Consider the following 20,842-nt stretch of genomic DNA (forward strand, 5'->3'; position numbering starts at 1 on the left):
CAAAACATGAAATATTTTCAAACAAAACTGCTTAAAAGCATGATTTTGTGACAAAAAAAAAATTGAAAAAGATGAGGGTAAATACCCACCCTAAAGTACATTTTAACATTAGCTCAACCTACATACCAATTTTCAATCCTCTTGCTCAATTTTTAAGCTGTGGAGGTACTCAAAGTGTTAAACATCACGAACAAAATTGTTTCAATGTATAAACAAGGAGGAAGTGGGGCTGGAAACTTGATAACACATAAACTACATAAAAGCAATATTTGTGGAATAAAAACAAGGAGGGTTACTGGGAACATGGCATCACAAAAGACACATTCTTCTCACCCACCAAACATATATATCAACTGCAACACTATTGCTCACTCAACTTGAAGAGGCTGTAAGGGTGTGCATCACCCTCGTAAGAAAGCCGTAAAAAACGGTCCCGTCTAAATTGATGAAATGAACGCTTTTTTATAGCAAAGATTCGCCGAATAAGCAGTAAGTAGCTAGTAAAATTTATGATACAAAAAAAAACCTTTAACAAAAAGAAAACCGACTTCAAGAGAAAAACTTTTCCCAAACAAATTAATATGCACTAAAAAGTAAAAAAATAACGATAATAAAATGTAGTTACAATTATTGTTATTTTTGGAGTCGGTGTCAGTCAAGGAAACAACTCTGACAGAACAGTTTGCTACATTACCTTGGCTGACACCGACTCCAAAAATAACAATAATTTTAACTACATTATATTATCGTTATTGTTTTACTTTTTAGTGGATATTAAATTGTTTTGGAAAAGTTTTTCTTTTGAAGTCGGTTTTCTTATTGTTAAAAGTTTTTTATTTTTTTATTTTGTGATTTTTAGTGAATCTGAAGTACACTAAGTAATTTGTCACTAAAAATAGAATCATCGAAATCAGTTGGCGTGATATTGAGTTATTCGTCCTCTTGTCATGCATACTTAAAGCAAATTTAAGACTTTTGTAGGTTTCTCATGGATGCCGTTGTCAGAACTGAACCAAAATGAAATGGGACCACGTATAAGCACCAGCTTTCAAGTAGATAAATAACAATCAAAATCGGTTAACTCAGTCGAAAGTTCTGAGTTAAAACATTTTTAAAAAAATACAGTCGAATTGATAACCTCCTTTTTTGTTTGAAGTCGGCTAGTAATATAATCTGAATCCAAATTTCAGAACATTTTACCTTATGGGAACTGCTGGGACTGCCCTAAGGTAGCGGAAAATAACTCGCCGAACATCAATACAGTACCTACATATGTTTATATTTTCGGGAAAAACAAAAATCTTTAAAAAATAATAATTTTTAAAAAAGAAATCCCTTTATTCATAAAAAAAGATATATTTTAGTCTTTGTTTAAAACTAGAATATACTAAGGGACTATAGATTATAGTTTCTTAGGCATGACATATTTTAATACAATACAAAAAAAATGTTAAAAATATTTTAAATGTATTAAAAATCACATAAAAATCATTTTTCATTTTCAATTGAATTATTAAAATAATAAAATTCGTTTAACACTAAAATAGGATAATAACATGTCAATCATCATAAAATTTGAATGAAAATCATTATTCGCAATTAGATATAATTGATATTATTCACATGACACGCAAAAAATTTTTAATTTATTTTCATCGAAAATTTTATTTAAATTAATTTTATAATTCGTTGTATTTCTACAATCCATGCATGTTATTATTATTATATGATTTATAAACGACCGTAACGTCTATATACACATAAATATGATAAAATCCAAAGTGAGTTTCGGGATTACTTTTTTGACCGAGCTGATACATTTTTAGCTACAAAATCGTAAATACCTCTGAAAAAAAGATAGGTATTTCGTAACTAATGATCCAACATCTGATTTGCTAAGTATAATTACTGCTTTTCTTACTGAATAGTGAGCGAGATTTAAGGCTCCGATTCTTTGGTGTATTCAGATAACTGTGGACGCGGTCGGATAACGACTAGTTATCTAAAACTGTTGCAACGAGTACCGAGACTCCCAACAAAAGTATCCTTGAGTATGGTAGGTTCAAAAATTTCAAACATTTCTTTACAGGCGGTAAATTCATGGGATTACTGCATATTATCTATGATTCAAGATAAAGATGGTCTATTTGAGCTTATTGAACGGGTAAAATGAAATATGATTTGTTTGAAAATCTCTTAAGGTATGCTGCTCCATTTGTACACTATTTGTGACTACGCTGTAAAATGGTAAGACATTGTATGTATACACACACGACAAGGCGGGCAAGAGCCGTTTGCTTAGTACGATTTCATCATAAATTAATAAAGGTTGTTTTTGGAAAAAAGAACCGTTTTCGAGATTTGAAGCAGACAAGTACCTGCTAGTTTATTTTATATAACGCATTATATTTTTGTTATTGTATTACAATAATGATAGACTTCTTCGAATAACAAGTAAACCTTAACTTTCTCAAAATTCTCTATGAATTCAAACAATAGAATGAATAATAATAATAATAATAATAATAATAATAATGTTCTTTTCCTATAGTTTCCATTGTCACATATATTAAATAGAGTTACAATTTACTCTGTATTCAGTATTATACATGGTGTCAAAAAAGTAACGGGACAAGTCAAGGAAATTTTTTTTTAAGAAAGGTTGAAGATTCAAAAGATTTTATTTAGTTTGCATATCTATCCAGTACAGGAAGATATTGTAATTCTTCCGATCTTCGAAACCGAAATTTTCAAAATATCTTTGCGCTTGATGGCCTGGCCAAGGCATTAACACTAACTTGGAGAAGAGGTTTACGAGGTTTAAATCAAAGCATATTAACGACAATATGATTCGAAAAAAATTTCATAACATTCGTTGAGTCGGTGGATCAGTAAAGAAGATCGTAATATTATATAAAAAACACCAGGTTACTACCTTTTGTTCAACCAGGATACTAATGGTAATTTTGACTTTGATGACGTTGGCGTTGGCCTTGGAATATTTTCAGGCTATAATCAATATTTCTATTTACAAAATTGGTTTTCAATTTACCTTGAATGTCAACGTCAAAAACAAAATTAGGGTCATCGTTGGATTCTTCGTTGGATTGACCTATTACAAATGATTCATATAACCGAGCACACAACTCTTTCGTTCCTTTCTGAAGGAATTATCTTGCATTCAATTTTTGCCGATACTATTCAGTTTACAAAAGAATATAACTCAGTTATATCAGAAGTTATATAACTTAGCAACCAAGCACAATCCACCTACAATTGGAAAATGAAGCAAAGATTGGGAAACTATGAGCTCTACAGCTCAAATGTTTCAAGGAGTGTTGGAAAAATCACGAATGACGTCAAGCCGTCAATATGGCAATCACAATGTTATAGCTTTAAACAGAGCATTAAAATAATGGCCTTTTTTAAGATATATTTACAACACTTCTGTTGTGAATTACTATGGTTCCTTAGCATTCATCTATTTATTCCACGCTTTTATTTATTCTGAAACTGAATTTATGATTGTTATTGTAGTTCTATTTTAACAAAACGGCTACTGCATGGAAAAAAATTTCCCAAATATGATGGAAAGCATTGGAAATTGTCACTGGTTAAGACTGAACACTTTGCCTCTACATAACTTTCCTCACTGATAGTCAAGCCACGATAAAATCATTAACCTCTTTCTAACTATCCTGAAAGGCAGAACTGGAGTGCCGATGTTCTCGAAAAGAGTTGGCGAAATACCAACAACAAACACTAATAATTATCCGGGAGTACTTTTTGTGAACTTTAAACTGCTTCTGAAAGAGGTAAGGTTTTTTTTTCTTAGTTCAGTATCTTAAGTAATGCTTATATGAAATATATATTACAAAACAGATATAATAAGAGTACAATTAGGAGCGTTCTGAAAATATTATCTCACTTCCAACAGCTTTAAAAAACATTGCCTTCCTGTTTTGCCTTTCTCCATCCCTTGCAATGAGAAGATTGACTCACGTGAGTCTGCTAGTCTTTGACGTCCCCTCAAATTTAAAGTCCCTTGACGACAAAGTACACTTGAATTACTTTTCTCAAACTGCTAAAGAACAATAGGTTCGTTTGGTAGTGGCTGTAAATGAGCCATCCTATTGAATATCACAGCCCTATTCTCCAAGGTAAATTAACATTATTCTCTAAGGTCTAAGTGAGTCTAAGTCTGAAAACAATCTTTATTACTTAACCTAACTTATGACTTTAACGCGTTGATAATCTTTCTATACATCTTTTGTGAAAAATTCAAATCGATTCTCTGTACGATCTAGGAGAAATTAACTATCAAATTCAGTGTTTTTTCATTTTTATGCATAGTTCTTAATATTGGTATGATTTTAAAGGTTAAAAAGCTTAAGTTTTTATGTAAATGGTAAAACATTTTTAAAAGTTCTTGAAAAAACTAATATTTATTACTACTTCTTCATATACCCTCACATAAAAAGCTCTATTTATAATAATAAATCTATCGGAAACCGTAAGTAGGATCGATTTGAAATTTATACTGAAGGCGTATTAAATACTCATTAATTGACACACAAAATTTCAGTTTTTTGGTAACACATCCGTTTTGGTACCGAAACATCTTAACAAATTAGTTTGACTTTTTAAACTTTTGTGATACCCGATATAATATATATTAGTAGACACATTCATAGAAATTATTATTATATATAATATTATTTGCAATAATCGATGCCATCTGTAAATGTTGAATACTATTGATATTACTTTTTACTATTAGATTATTTGTAAGCTTTATTCCAATAGCGTTTTATCAACTATTAAATATATTAAAATAGAAAAGGAAGGATATATTATCTTTCATGTCAATTAGATAAAATGTAATTGTTTCAAAAAGAATTAATAAAAATATTTGTTGATGTAGCCATAATTTGACTAAATCATGCTAAAAAAAATATCCCGTCATATGGAAAAATTACCCGGATGGAATGCTATTAACTTAAAACGATTGAATCATAAAAATCCATTGGTCTTGGAATATGTTTGAATCTACATACATAAGTAAAGGTTGACAAAACTGGCTTTTACGCCAATATCCGGTAAAGCGAGATTTGTCAAAACATTTTATGTTTTGACCAAAGTGTAAACAATCTTTTAGGTAAGATTCTAAAAACTATTTTTTCACTTTCATTTTTTTTTACGAAATTTAATTCGATTAATTAGTGTAATTATTTAATGGAAAAAGGTTATATAAATATATAATTTCGAAAATCTGTAAAAACTGAACTGAAAAACTATGGGTTAAATAAATGTATTATTAAACAGAAACTTTTGAATGCGCAAACTTGGTTTTAATAATGAATATAACAAAAATGCAATACTACTATATATAAAGTTGAATATTTAAATATTAATTTATTAGTTATTTGTTAAAACTGGTTGAAAAAAAGCATATTCTAATGAATATTAAACGAATCATAACAAGTGTTAAAAACATCAAATATTGATGGACATTTACTTGAGCAAGCTCGCTAGTAAGGCTGGTAAACTGAGACTTGCCAAAATTGGTTGTAATATGATACAAAATCATATTAGATTAGAGGTGAACGTAAAATTATCGAAGAATTTTAAAATCAAGGCATATAAAAAAAAAATTCCAAAAATTTTACATCAATCCGACTACACTTTTTACATAGCCAAACTTCTGCATCAATATTTCTCCCTTTTATAATGTTTTCTACCATTTTACATTACTATTAACTTCATTTTCATGACTTAACCAAGATTTAATTTTTAATTAAATTTATATTATTTGTTACCAAAATGCCGCGAATTCATTCCCATAAACGTCTGCCGTTGATACTACGGACTTTCTGGTACCGAATGTACTTCTAGTTTATGGTTTTGTTATGATGATCTATCCTTATATGGGCAGGCTAGTGTCCTCTATTACAAATACTTAAATTGCTATTTATAAATGGTAAGTAATCAGGTGGTCTAAAGTGGAACTGATGAACAAAGGAGTCCAGTTCCTGTTTAATAGTACAAATTTATCGACAGTCGTCGGGATTTATTTGAATATTTTACTGGCCTTAAAAATGGTAAGTATAAGTTTTGCCATCTGGTAGTCTAAATTACAACTACTGAATTCAGGTCTTCTTCTGATTTTAATTAGTACGAATTACTATCGCTAGTTGGAGAGTTGCAACTCTAAGTTATCAATACAGACTATTTCTGTACCAATTTTGAATTTCTGCTATTGTCCACCAGCCGTCCCAGTTTTCAATACAGACTTTCTCTGTACCCAATTTCGAATTTCTGCTTTTGTCTCTCAGCCCATAACCGAAAAATATTATGAATTACGAAATAAAAACAATGCAATTTAAGAATGTCAATTTTTTTAGTATGAATCAAAATGGTGTTTTGATTCATACTAAACTAGAAAATGGCCAATAATTATCACCCAATATAAGAGTTACTTCCAATGCCTTATATCTGCCGACTTACGATTCTTGTGATTGGTAACTGTTAGTCTTCCACTAATTATTAGAAAATAGTTTTCGAACGTATTGATCGCTGATTATTCTATAGATTGTTGTGCATTATTACAAGTGATTTTTCAAAATACGCGAAAAAAAATTTTCCCAAGTAATTATGAATATGAAGAGTTACTATTGATAACTGGGAGATGCAACCCCCCAAGGAACCATGATAACTCGTACTAATTATAACAGGAAGTGGACCCATTTTCAGTAGTTCCAATTTAAACTACCAGGTTACTTACCATTTATCAATAATGAAATATATACTCTCAGGTAGTGGCATGCTTTTGAAGATCGAGGATTCATATTATTTTTGGTTTTGAATCACAAAAATCACTAAAAGTATAAAACATTATATTGTACTTTGAATATTTAACGACTCGATACATTCATACTCATGACAAATACACATGAAAATCAATCAATTTAAAATAAAATAGAATAATTAAATTTGAGATAATGTAATACAATAAGTTTCCTTGTTTGATTTTAATTATATCGAATGCTCCACACATATAATTAATTTCATTTCAATAGTTAGTTTAAAGTTGGTTTCGTTCGGTTTCTGTTTACATTTGAATATTGTAAAATCATGAATATAAATTGGTTCTAATCATTTATATTCAATTTCGAAAAATAAAAAATTAATCTAATACGCTTACTTAAACTCGTTTATTATATTATATTTTAAGTGATTTTCAATCTTTGTAATATTTCATTCTTTTTGCTTTATTAAGGATGTACGAGCGGCAGAGTAATTTTGGATAAAAGGCTTTATTTTTTTATAAGAAGTTGTACTAAGTCTAAATCCTGTATATATAGTCACAACAAAAACATTCACATTTCACATACATCATCATACATTACCCTTTCAATTTTCCATTTAATAATCTACGCTTACGCACTGTTGTGCTATATGATCAATTCTGAAAATTTTAGTGTCGGTTGCCCGATCATTTAAATAAACAAACGACTTCAAAAGTAGGCATATTTTACATTGTTCTTGTAGGAAAACGGTAGATAGATGATATGTTTTCAAATTATTGAAAACAAAACAAAATTAATTGTGATAAATTTGGTATAATTTACCCATTAGTAATAAATTAAATGAAATCAACTTTGTCATTTTATTAAACTATAAGAGACAAAAATACAAAAAACTAGATGTGTTTGTGAAGTTATAAAAAGAATGGCTAAATTTCCTTATATTTACAACTTGTAAACAAATCTATGAAATATAGATAATTCCCTTTTTCAAAATTTAATAATATCTTACGCAGTATATACAAAACTCATTATCTTTACATTTCCTTGAATCGGAAAAACATAAAAACATACTGACAGTATCACGAGAAAAATTTTAACACTTCCTTCCGAAATATAAAATAATATTCCCTATGTTTTATTCATTATTTCATAAAGATATTTATTAGTAAATAAAAAAAGTTATTTACAAATTTTTATTTTACAAGCATTCATTTGAAAATTTTTCTCCATAAAATATTACTATTAAAAAATTATACTAGAGGTTATTATAATTTTAAAATAAATAGCTTTGTTGTAAATTGTGGCCAATCGTATATTTTGATCAATATGAATGCATCAATGTCGAGCTCAAAAGATAACTCGCAATACCAGGCCGGAACTAGGACAAGGGTAACCTTATTGTCACGGAGGTAATGAAATAATAAGCTCATGGTCTCTAAGTTGTATGGAAAAACGAAACCATTATGGTAAGTATTGTTATTGTAAAGTGAGGAATCATTTCTCTATATCTCTATATATTATAAATGCGAAAGTAAGGATGTTTGTTTGTTGGTTTGTTACGCTTTCGCGCTAAAACTAGCGAATGGTTTTTAATGAAACTATACAGATATATAGCTCATACTTCAGAATAACACATGAGCTATAATTTATAAATATATGTTAAAAAAAATAAAATTTAATCTGACATTTACTATTTTAAATTTTTAATAATCGGTAATTTATGGTTCAAAATGATGATTATAGATGGACCAGATCTATAATTTTGAATATAGATCATCATTTTGAATCATAAATTAAATTATTCTGTAAAAATTTAAAATATTAAATGTCAAACCATTAATGGTCTACTTTTCTGAAATACTCAATGAATTATGACTATTTTACATTTAACAAAATTGAAAACTGTGCACATCTAAAGCGGTGTTTTTTACTTTTTTGTTGCCCAGTTAAACGGCAAGCTAAAAAATATGCGAGGTAAAAGCAAGTTCGAATAACTTAAGACAATTGAAACGGCGAGCGAAATGACAACGTCCCTAAGCCAATCAAAATTACTATGGGGTGATATTACAGATTGTCTCGTCAAAATATTAGGAATATGAATGACAAAGGTCAACTTTCCATAGGAATGCCAAACAAAAAATGTTGAAGAAATGAATCGAAACAGCAAATTTAATCAAAAATTCTTCCAGAAAATCTAATTCGAAGTAAACTTGTAAAACTTTTAAATTAAACTAAAACCTCCTATTCACGAAAGAACTACAAATAACTTTTTGTAAACAAGTAATAGAAGAAAAAGTAAGAAAACTTTTGGAACACCCAACACATTTACATTTCATTAAAAATGTATTTATAAACGTTTTTCCAACAATAAGAATACGCGATCTTCATTTTGAATATATAAATTTGATAAATAAAAAATAAATACACGTACATACCTTTACATATTTAAAGTTAAGAATTGTACTAAAAAAATATGATCTTGTGAAACACATAAAAAGCTGGCCATGTTATCTCTAAAATAGAGTACAAAATTTAATTAAAACTTGTTAAGTAAGTATAACAAGTTAGTACACCATGTACTGGTGTATGTTTGTCGAAAATTATCCAAAATAGTAGTAGTGAATGATTGTTTTGTGTAGATTTCACTTACGAAATTTCTTAAATCCTAAACTTAACTTCAAGAATCTAGTGTTCTTTCTAGAATTGGCGGCAGCAAATTAATTTTTTCAAGTTTAGAAACAAATATCTTCAAATTGAATAACTTAGGATTAAAATTTATTAAATAAAGAAATTATGAAATTATGGTCAAATGAAACAATTGACTGAATTTATTGTTGAAATACCCTATATAGAAAGTGTTGAATTTCAGTGCTTGCATTATTTTTCATAAATTAGAAAACCCATTTATTAAAAACGCTGCACAATTATGGCGGCGTTTCTTGTGCCATTTATTTGGTTCTAGAAATTTTAGAAATTTTCTAAGACGAAGAGTTTAACCAACTATCTACAAATTTCCAACTACTTGTGGAATGGACTACCGTCATTTAAAGTTTTAGAGAAAATGGACACCAAAGTTTTGCACAAATTTGTACCCTCATGGATAAACAGTGATGTTTTCGAAAATATGTTTCAAACAAAAGTTGTTTATTCTATTTAAGCAGCACTTTTTTTCTATCGCTAATCACCTCTGTTTGTCAATTTGTAGTAGGCTTGTAGTTTAAGGTTCAGATTTCGGACAAATGTCTTAAAAAATTTGTCACATCTCCCTATATAACTGTGTAAAAATTTAAATCGATATTCCTATAATCAACGAAACAGGATCGGTCAAGCAGGATCTGCGGGTTATTTAACCATTAATTTAGCCCTTTGCTAACGTTCACGTTGTAGCCCATGGGTTCGCCAAGTTTTTAATGGAGTAAGGTTAGTACGAGTCTGTGGGTTTTTGACATTGATGGCAACCATGTGATACGCGTGTTGGCCATGCCCTAAATGGGGTCTAGTACAGGATAGCGAGTTTTTTGCCTTAACGTTAAATAGATTATTAAAATACACAGGCAATATTGTCTTTATAGACATTTATTTTAATTTAAAAAAACTTGATGACAGTTTCATGACCTCAGTCTATCCCGAAAATAGTATTTATCATCATTTTTGGTTATAAATCGAATAAAGTAACATTAATGAACATTTGTTTATATCGCTACCGAATAGTCTTTCTCTGATCAAGATAGAAATCCCAATCAACTCCAAAATATGTATAATAGTTGTTGGGGAAAGTTTTGATTTTTTGAATTGAAGGGTTACCTATCCTGATTAGAGAGCGAGGTAATACTAGCAAACATTCTATGCATATAGATGTTAAATTTTTTTTAAATGTCATTATTATTATTAAAGAATGGAAATTAGGTTACATGACTAAAATCCGCGACAAAAAGATAAATCATTGTGTTTCAAATTGAATATCAAAATTGTACTTTGAAATTATTTAATTCAATTAAAATTAATTATATTTCTCGAAGTTTTTGTCATTGTTGTTTTATTTGACTTTTAATATTTTCTTAGATCTCTCTGCTAGCTAGAATATGAAAATAATGACACCATTAGTATCTACAATGAAGTATACATATAAATTATTATATTTATTAGATATATGTAACAATTTATTTAATAAAGTTATCATGTCAATTTGAATAAATTTTAATTAAAACTCAATTAAAGTACAATTAATAAAAAAACAATATAAAAAAAATTGTTTTATTAGACTTAACTAACTGAGAAATATGTATTGTCTTATACACGAATTTTTGTTAACAAATTTAAGGATTTATTCTTGGAATATGTTATAAAATTTCTTAATTAAATAAAGTTAATAAAAGTTTTGTTAACAATAAATGTGATGCCTACAGGCATATAAAATCGAGTTCTTTTAACGTTGCATGAAAGAGCGTAATTAGTATGTTATTAACATGTTAACATTAACATTTAAAACATTAAACATTAACATTATTTTTAAATTTTTAAATTAATTAATGTTATTTGTTCTCAATGTTTGAAAAACATTGATGAAAAAAGTATTAAAACTCTCGTTTTCTCATTTTCTCAAAAAATTCAATTCAGAAACTTTACCACAAAACATGATCTGCTAAAAAACACATGAGTTTGCATTAAAAAAAAAATGAACGATCTTATTTCACTTAACTAATGATTAATCTGATAACCGCGATTAATTTCCACTTAAATGACGCCGCTTCATTAAGAAACTTTTTTTTTCAAAAGTGTACGCCTGGAAAATAGTTCGTTAAAAAAGAAACACTTTATTGATGCACCTTATGTTATTACAATTTCATGATATTGATTTAAGATAAATCAAAAACCTTTTAAAGATTTAGTGGTTAATAAAAAAACCCTAAAAGATTGTAAAGCAATAAATTTCATATACTTTCGTGAGTATTACTACTGTTTAAATCAACTATTCAGATAAGATTGTCATGTGGTATAATCAGTTTGAATTGTACAACTTAATCAAATATTTATAGGTAATTAAATTAATTCATTTTATGTTTTTCCTATAACGTATCAATGTGAAAGCCATTAAAGCCACATAATAATTTTATTTTTCTTGATTACTCATTATAAAAATTGATTGCCTTAAAATGTCTACTAAGCCAATTTTAATTGTGAAATTGGGGTCAATAAATAATTTAAACGGAAATTGAGCACAAACAAAATTTAAAAAATTATTAAAATATAATAAAAAATACTTTAATTATTGGTGTATGAGTACAAGTTTCATTATACTATCTCAAAACTTTCGTTCGTTCTCAAGAGATTAAATTAATTTATACAAAATTTGTATATAATAAATACAACAAAATAAATACCATGGTTTTAAAAAATTTTTGACGTTATTCTTGAATACCTTGGAAACTGAAATGAAAATTTATGAACACCTATGACAAAATTTTTTTCCTAGCATCATTATTTTTAAGCGTTACAAACTTGGGACTAAACTTAATATACTATGTATATTTCATATATACATGGTATAAAAACATAAATTTTTGAATTTATGTTAGATAGCATAATACTAATTTCTTTTAGAACAAAATATATATCGATGAAATTGTTTTCAAAGAAGTAAAGAAATAACTTGAGGCCCGAAGTAAAATTTGTACAGGCAGGTGTTTTATCAGTGGGTAAATTTTATGAGAGATTCCTAATCCAAAAAATAAGAAACTAAATTCTATAGATCTATGCTTATTAACATTTTCAACATCTACTTTAATATTTTTGGAAAATTAAAAATTATTTTTATTTAAAAAAAATATATTTATCTACTCGTCTTCTGTATTATTCTGTATATTTGTGGAACTTACATTATAAATTATGTAGCAGAGAGTTTTATAGTGCGTGCTACCTAACTTTCGGAGATTCAGCTTTCCAAATATTCTACCTTTGATAGTTTTGGAGAAAATGAAATGTCAAAGTTTTCGATTAATTTTTGTCCTCACGGGTAAACAGTGATGTTTACGAAAAAAAATTAAATACAAAGTTGTTTATATTTATAAGACATTTTTTACATTTTAACTTTTGTTCTATCTCTTAATTTTCTAAAATTTGAAAAGCTGTCTCTCCGAAACTATCGGTCCTGGTATGGTATCAAATTGTTGAAAATTTAACTTTCTTTTAAAATATCAATTTTTTATGAAAAACCGGTCCTTCCACATCAAAATCGACAAAAGGTGGAGTAAAGTCAAAATTTTCGAGGCTTTTTTTATTTTTCGGTGTGACCCGATCGTTTGGTGAAGTCAAAAACTGGTATTTAACATTGTCTTTACATTACAAATAAGATATCAAAAAAAAACCTGATTTAATGCAGCGATCAATGTTTAATTTGATTGGCATATAAAGAAAACAATTAAGGAAGAAAGAAAATTTTTAAATTAATGTTATGTTATGAGAAATTAATGTTCTCAATGTTTGAAAACATTGATGAAAAATAAAAAAAATATATTTATCTACTCGTCTTCTGTATTATTCTGTATATTTGTGGAACTTACATTATAAATTATGTAGCAGAGAGTTTTATAGTGCGTGCTACCTAACTTTAAAGAGCCTGTGTATCTTTTTTTGTGTAAATGATAAGATATTAATTGGTCGGTCTGTACGTTCGGGAAAAAAACTTTTTTAACTAGTTAAAATTAATCTTTTAGTTATGTATTAAAACACATCAACAAGTAGGATTTTGGCACCCGGCTTCTTTAATTTGACTCATCAGTTTCCAAAGCGTACCACGGGTATTAAAATGTTAATCCCAATATCCTAATTCGTAAAGATTCATATAAGTAGAGTAAGATTAGTACCAAATAAACAATAAATTAAAATTCTTTATTCATATAAATTCCACAGAAAATACATTCGTGTCGTTCATGTAAGAAAAATGAGGTTAGTAAATCAATAAATCCCTGTAGATTATTAATGTGAAAGTAAGGATGTTTGTTTGTTTGTTTGTTTGTTTGTTACGCTTTCACGCAAAAACTAGCGAATGGTTTTTAATGAAATTAAACACAAAATAAACAGCAATATATCTCATACATCAGAATAACACATGAGCTATAATTTATAAAGAAATATTTAAAAAAAATCTGACATTTACTATTTTAAATTTTTACAGAAATATTTAATTTATGGTTCAAATTGAAGATCATAGATGGAGCAGATTTATGATCATGATTTTGAACCATAAATTAAAGATTTGTGTAAAAATTTAAAATAGTAAATTTCAAACCATGGCCACATTTTCCGATATACTCAATGAATTATGACTATTTATAGGTTATAAGTTTGAGATTAAGAGAGGTTTAGGCTATAAAGCGTTGGTTTCTACTTATAGGTCCAGTGAAGCAGGTACGGATCAAGCTAGTTGTAAATACTTTTATGTCTCAATGGTCCTTTCAAGGCATTTTCTTGTATTGGTACGCTTAGGAAACTCTTTTACAGAAATTCAAATAACTTCTATAATAATTACAAAAATGTCTTAGACAGATCCTGAACATAGATTTATTCTAGTTTCCCAGAAATAAAGTCATCTAAATAATCAAACATCTCTGGTATCTTAATAGTTAAAATAGTCGTTAAAATTTTACATCTAACTGACCTGATTTTAATATCCCAGTTTTTTTTCCCTTATTTAATCGCTATAAAACTAGGAAATTTTATAGCAATATTACCTATTATGTATTTTATGTAGTGATCGTTAAGTTTTGCTAAAGTTTAACGTAATAAAAAATCAACAGGTACGTAGCAGGAAACTCTCTCCTATATTTGAGAAAGAAAACTATTTGGAGTAAATAAAAATTAAAAAAAAATAGATGTTCCAAATTATTTATAGATAAATTTTGTTCATATATCCATAGCTCTATTATCCTCATATACAGTTTTGTTTCTTCGCTCGAGAGATGACTAGCGAACTATTTTTGCAATAACTAAATGGTAAATAAGTCACAAGTCTGTGTCGTAAAGACGATAAAAATAAACACGTATGAAAAAAGAAAAAAACAAAATTTCTATGCTTTGCCATTTTAAATATTCCCTGGATTAGAAAACCCGTGCAAAAGTTTTAAAATATAAGCAAGTTTTTAACACAAATATGTTAAAGATAGCAAGTAAAATTGTGTTTCTAACAAAATTCTAAATATTATTTTTTGGGCTCGAAAACATAAATTTTCGACTTTCTTATTTTTTTCACCCAAGGTGGTGAAAATTGTCTTCAATATACCAACACATTCATTAAAACTGATGAAGTATTTAGGGAGAAATGCCGACAAAAAAACATATTTGAAAATAATATATAGAAAAATTTTTGAAATTATCAACATTATTGTTAAAATCACTTTCAAATCCCATGCACTGTACGAATTTATGTAGCACGGGTTGGTCGAACAAAATTCCTACAAACTAGTTCATGAATTCTTTATAAATAAATTTAATAGTAACGAAATGAATTTTTTTTAAATTTAAACTACATTTTGAACAATTTTTAATACTTCAGATGTATCTTACTATAAAAACTCCAACACTATTTTTACCAGGCATCAAGAGAAAAAATCTAAAACACTTTATCAAACTTTTCGGATCAGAAATTCTTTGATCGTAAATTTTTATTTTGCTAATAAACGAAAAAAAAAAAATAATAGAGAACCATTTTAATGAGCCTTATAATCGCTTCAAAAATATTTTTAGATGTCTCTTGTTTTTCCCATAGAAAATAATATTTATCACGTTTAACTAGTTAGTCCATTTTTTTTTTTTTTTGGGAATCAATTATTTAGGTTTTAAAAAACATACCTCGCAGGAGTTTAAAACATTTAAATAAAAATCCATCAATGTCAGTTTTTTTATTTGTTTATTCGTCTATCACGACAAAACAGAACTTTTTCCCGAAGTAGTTTTATCCATAGTAGCTTCCTGTGAAGGTCTGGAGATACATTGCCTATTTTTATCCCGAAAAAAAGATCTGCTATAGATTGATGATTATATTTTGAAAAGGAACAAAAAAGTTTGAAAATCTACATAAATATTTTCTCAATGTCAGTTTTTTTATTTATTTGTTTGTTTTTCTGCTTTCACACCAAAACAGAACACCAAATCTACTTTTTTCCCAAAAAAAAAAAAAAATAATCTGATTCAATTATAGAGAATAAATAATTCTAGATTACTATATGTTTTATGTTCAGGATTCATCTTATTGGAAAAAAAAAACTATTGATTTTTATTTATAACCACGCAATTTTTGTTATTTTTAATCTATCTGTGTAATTAAGGTTTTCTGGACAAACAGACATAAAATTTCTATGTAACCTGTACCCATAATTTTTTAACCCTCGAACTAAAAAAGGGGGTGTTATAAGTTTGACCTCTATGTGTATGTGTGTCTGCCTGTCTGTAGCATCGTAGCGACCAAGCGAATGAACCGATTTGATTGTTTTGGTTTTGTTTGAAAGGTAATTTAATGGAAAGTGTTCTTAGATGTGTATCAAGTATGAATTTAGGATTCTGTACCCGAAAAAACTAAAAATTGACGATGATCTTCCAAATCTGCTCAGTTTGGAAAAAGCTTGAAGGAAAAGGCAATTTAATGGAGAGTGTTCTTAGATATGTTTCAAATGGGAGTTTAGGGTTCCGTATCCGAAAATTTGTAGCTGGTTTTTTAAATTTTGTAAATTTCACTTGTTATGAGATTTATTTATAAATTTGTTTAAACTAACGATGTTAATTAGTAGATCCTTTGATGAAAAATAATTTCATAATTCCCTTATGTCTTATAGCGCATAGTAACAACGCCTTATTAATGTTATATTTTTTATAGAAATGGTAGGTAATCTACAATTACCAGTACTTTTAAAACAACCATACTTTTAAGACCCTGTATGTGTCTTCACTAGGACGTGTAATTTTATATTTAAGAAAATTTTTGCCAATGCAACGTTTCCCTTCACGCTCTAGGAAAATTTTTAACTGCGCCAAAAGTTGTAAATATATAAATAGAAGATTTGTTATTCTTATAAAGATAATATTATATAAAAATATACAAATTATTTTGCACGACATTCAAAAAAGATGACGATTGAAATGTTAGACGATGGACATTGTTGTTCAATTAGAATTTCAAAAAGTGAAATTTACAAAATTTAAAAACCTCCAACTAATTTTTCGGGTACGAACCCCAAAACTCGCACTTGAAACATAGCTAAGAACATTCTACGTTTCTTCAAACGAAACCAAAAAAAAAATTAAAATTCGATGATCCGTTTTGGTGCTATGATGCCACAGACAGACAGACACACACACATAGCGGTCAAACTTTTGTAATATCCCCTTTAGTTAGTTCGGGGTTTACAAAACTCTGTAATCTCTAATTTTAAACTTTTGATGAATTAAAAATTTTGCTGTCTGTATGAAGAAAAACGTAGTATTTTCAAGAATTTTCCCTAATAAAAAATATTTCACGCCATAGTGGAGCTACCTACAAAGCTTCACACCAAGGAAAAATCATAAAAACTTCATCACAAATACTATGGACTATTATTATAATAGTGGTAATTACGAATTCACTGTATGTGATTTTGATTCTAACTGTTATAACCATTATTTCAAACGGTGGCGAGGTGGTACTTGGTTTACCATTAAATATAATATTATGGACTGATTTTTTATATAAAAATAAAAAAAAATTTTAACAAAAAGAAAACCGACTTCAAAAGAAAAACTTTTCCAAAAAAAATTCATATGCGCTAATAAGTAAAAAAATAACGATAATATAAGGTAGTTAAAATTATTGTTAATTTTGGAATTGGTGTCAGCCAAGGAAACAATAGCTTGGCTGATACTAACTCCAAAAGTAACAATAATTTTAACTATATTATATATTATCGGTATTCTTTTACTTTTCAGTTTAAGTTTTTTTCTTTTTATGTTGTGATTTTTAGTGAATCTGAAGTACACCAACTAATTTGTCATTAAAAAAGAACCATCGAAATAGTTTGGCGTTTATTGAGTTATTCGTCGGGTTGTCGTGCATACTTAATGCAAATTTAAGCCTTTTATGATTTTCTTATGGATGCCGTTGTCAGAACTCGACCACACGGAAAGCACTAGCTTTCAAATAGATAAAGAATTAAAAATCGTTCACCCAATCAAAAGTTCTGAGGTAACACATATAAAATAAAATACAGTCAAATTGGTAACCTCCCCCTTTTTTGTTTGAATATCCTATCCATTTACATTAATTATTTATTATTCAATACGTTTAACACACCAGAAATTAATTTTAAAAATAAATCGTTCGTTTTTTTTTTAATATCAATTAAATATATATAAAAGGAAATATAGAGAAAAACTTTACATTTAAAAACAAGCACAATTGAAGAAAGTCGTGCAAAAACTTTTTTTCCTTGAAGAAACGTCCTCGAACCACTTCAACCAACTCGGAATACCAATTAAATTAAATATATAATTTTTTTAAACTTATTTTTATCACGTTTTTTTTTTTTCGATAAATGTAAATTTTATTTTTAAGATAAAACTTAGTTTTTGAATTTTAATATTCAAAAATCCATCATTAAAAATTTTTTCTTCACAAAAAGTAGTAATACAGTACTTTGCACTTTAATGGAGAATAAATATTTTATGAAGAATTATTTTTCACAAAAATTATAAAAGTTGTCGTAACGGATTACTTTACGTTTAGCGTATAAATTCAATGCTACTATTAACGTACGTCGATACTAGCACTCTGTAGTAGTAGTATACAGTTAGATAGTCGCGACTAAACTGACGCGTTCATTTGTTAGATAGAAATTCTACTAGTACTGTACACAGGAATTGATAGTACATTATTTTGTGCGCACATTCAGTTTATTCATTTTCTTTCTCTTATTTTTCCGAAAAAAAAACAACCACCTTATGTATTACATTTGCTTGTATTTTTACGCTCCCTTATTATCATATAACGTATAATTTTTTTGGTGTTGTATATTAAATATTACTGTTTTATTATTATTTTTTATAAATAATATACTTTCGTGAGTAAATAATTTTTAAATACTTTTGACATTTTAATAAATTTTTTATATATCTTAATTTATTCTAGTGCTGGTGGCTGTTGTTAAAAAAATTCATTTCTAGATTCTCTCGCATGGTTTATGTATGACTAGATTGATACCCGCCCGCTTCGTTAGGCTTAAAAGTAAAAACCACCGCTTTATAGCCTCCACCCCCTCTTGATATACACAGTTTTCAATTTTGTTAAATGTAAAATAGTATTAAATCATTGAGTATATCAGAAAAGTTGGCCATGATTTGTTTGACATTTTCGTTTTATGGTTCAAAATGATGATCATAGATTTGTCCATCCATAATCATCATTTTGAACCATAAATTGAAGATTTCTGTAAAAATTTAAAAATGGTAAATGTCAAATTAAATTCAATTTTTTATTTTTTTTTATTTAAAAAAAATATATTTTTATAAATTACTAGCTGTGAACTACCCGCTTTTCTGGGCAACATCCCCACTTGCACCCCTCCCTCCACATTTCCTTGCGTGGGATAACAGTTTTGTAATGTACACGTCATGCTCTTTTATTTGATACCCCACTTAGGTATATTTGTAAATATTCGATAATTCCTTTCCACTTTCTCGCTACACCTTTCTACCCTCCGAAGGTTAAAAGTATATAAAAACAATAGATCTTTGAAGCTGGTTGTATAACGTGTTAATATTTGAGCTTAATCGATGCACAACTTTTTTAGTTTTTGAAGCATATCCCTTTCAACCCCTATTTCAACCCCTTACTCTACTATAATATGGATGTATTATACATAAAAACCTTCCTCTTGAATCACTCTATCTAATAAAAAACCGCATCAAAATCCGTTGCGTAGTTTCAAAGATTTAAGCGTACATAGGGACATAGGGACATAGGGACAGAAAAAGCGACTTTGTTTTATAATATGTAGTGATAGTGATAGTTCATGTATTATTCTGATATATCAGCTATGTTGCTGTACAGTTCCATTAAAACCCATTCGCTAGTTTTAGCGTAACAAAAAAACGAACAAACAAACAAACATGCTTACTTTCACATTTTTAATATATAGGGATAGGGATAGGGACTAGACTAATATCTTTTTCGTCTATGAAATTTTTCCTCAAAAAAAGAAACGTTTTCTTTCCCGGAACTTAAAAAACTCAAATGCACTGAGCAGGCTGAGTAAAGATTTTAACGATGATCAGATCAAGGATGGTTCAAAGTCAGACAAATTACATAATAAAATTATATACATCGACGATTATTTAACTAATTAAATTTTTCTAAATAAAAATTTCTAAATTTAGCAAAAGAAAATTATAAAATTTTTTGTAAAAAGAAAATCGTGGAGTTGGGGGAGTGTGAAACTACGTTTTGAAAAAAATAATCGTTGTAAAACCTGCGTAATACGTGGAAAACTGCAACCTTTTTTTTAGTTTTTTCAGTTTAATTCAAAAGCTATGGGTGCTTGATATAAGTTGCTACAGTCATTAATGTAGTAAATTAAATTTGAAACAATTGAAGTCAACCCACAGCGCCGAATGTCTAATAGTTTGTGAAATATGATTAAAACTATGAAAGATTGAGAGATGAAAATTTGTTGGTAGCTTCAACAAGTGGGTCTTTTTAAAAAATTTATAGAAAAAAAAACGCGAAAAATAATTTATAGAAAATACAATTTTGAAATTTTGAAAACTAGGACCAATGGTACATTTGTTGGTTTGTTTCAACTTTTCTAATTTTTTTAAAGTAATACAAGCACTCATATTGAACATTGTCTATGAAGAATATTTCCGCACTTAGTTGAGTCAACTGTCTATTTTCACTTGTTATTCTTTTTTTCACTTAATGGCCACAATTTCATATTAGGCTAGGCTCATAGTTTTAAACATATATTATTGTAATTTTTGTTTTTACGATAACATGATAACTATAAGGTTTA

This window comes from Chrysoperla carnea, chromosome 1 (genome assembly GCF_905475395.1).
Source record: "Chrysoperla carnea chromosome 1, inChrCarn1.1, whole genome shotgun sequence".
Taxonomy (NCBI): Eukaryota; Metazoa; Arthropoda; class Insecta; order Neuroptera; family Chrysopidae; genus Chrysoperla; species Chrysoperla carnea.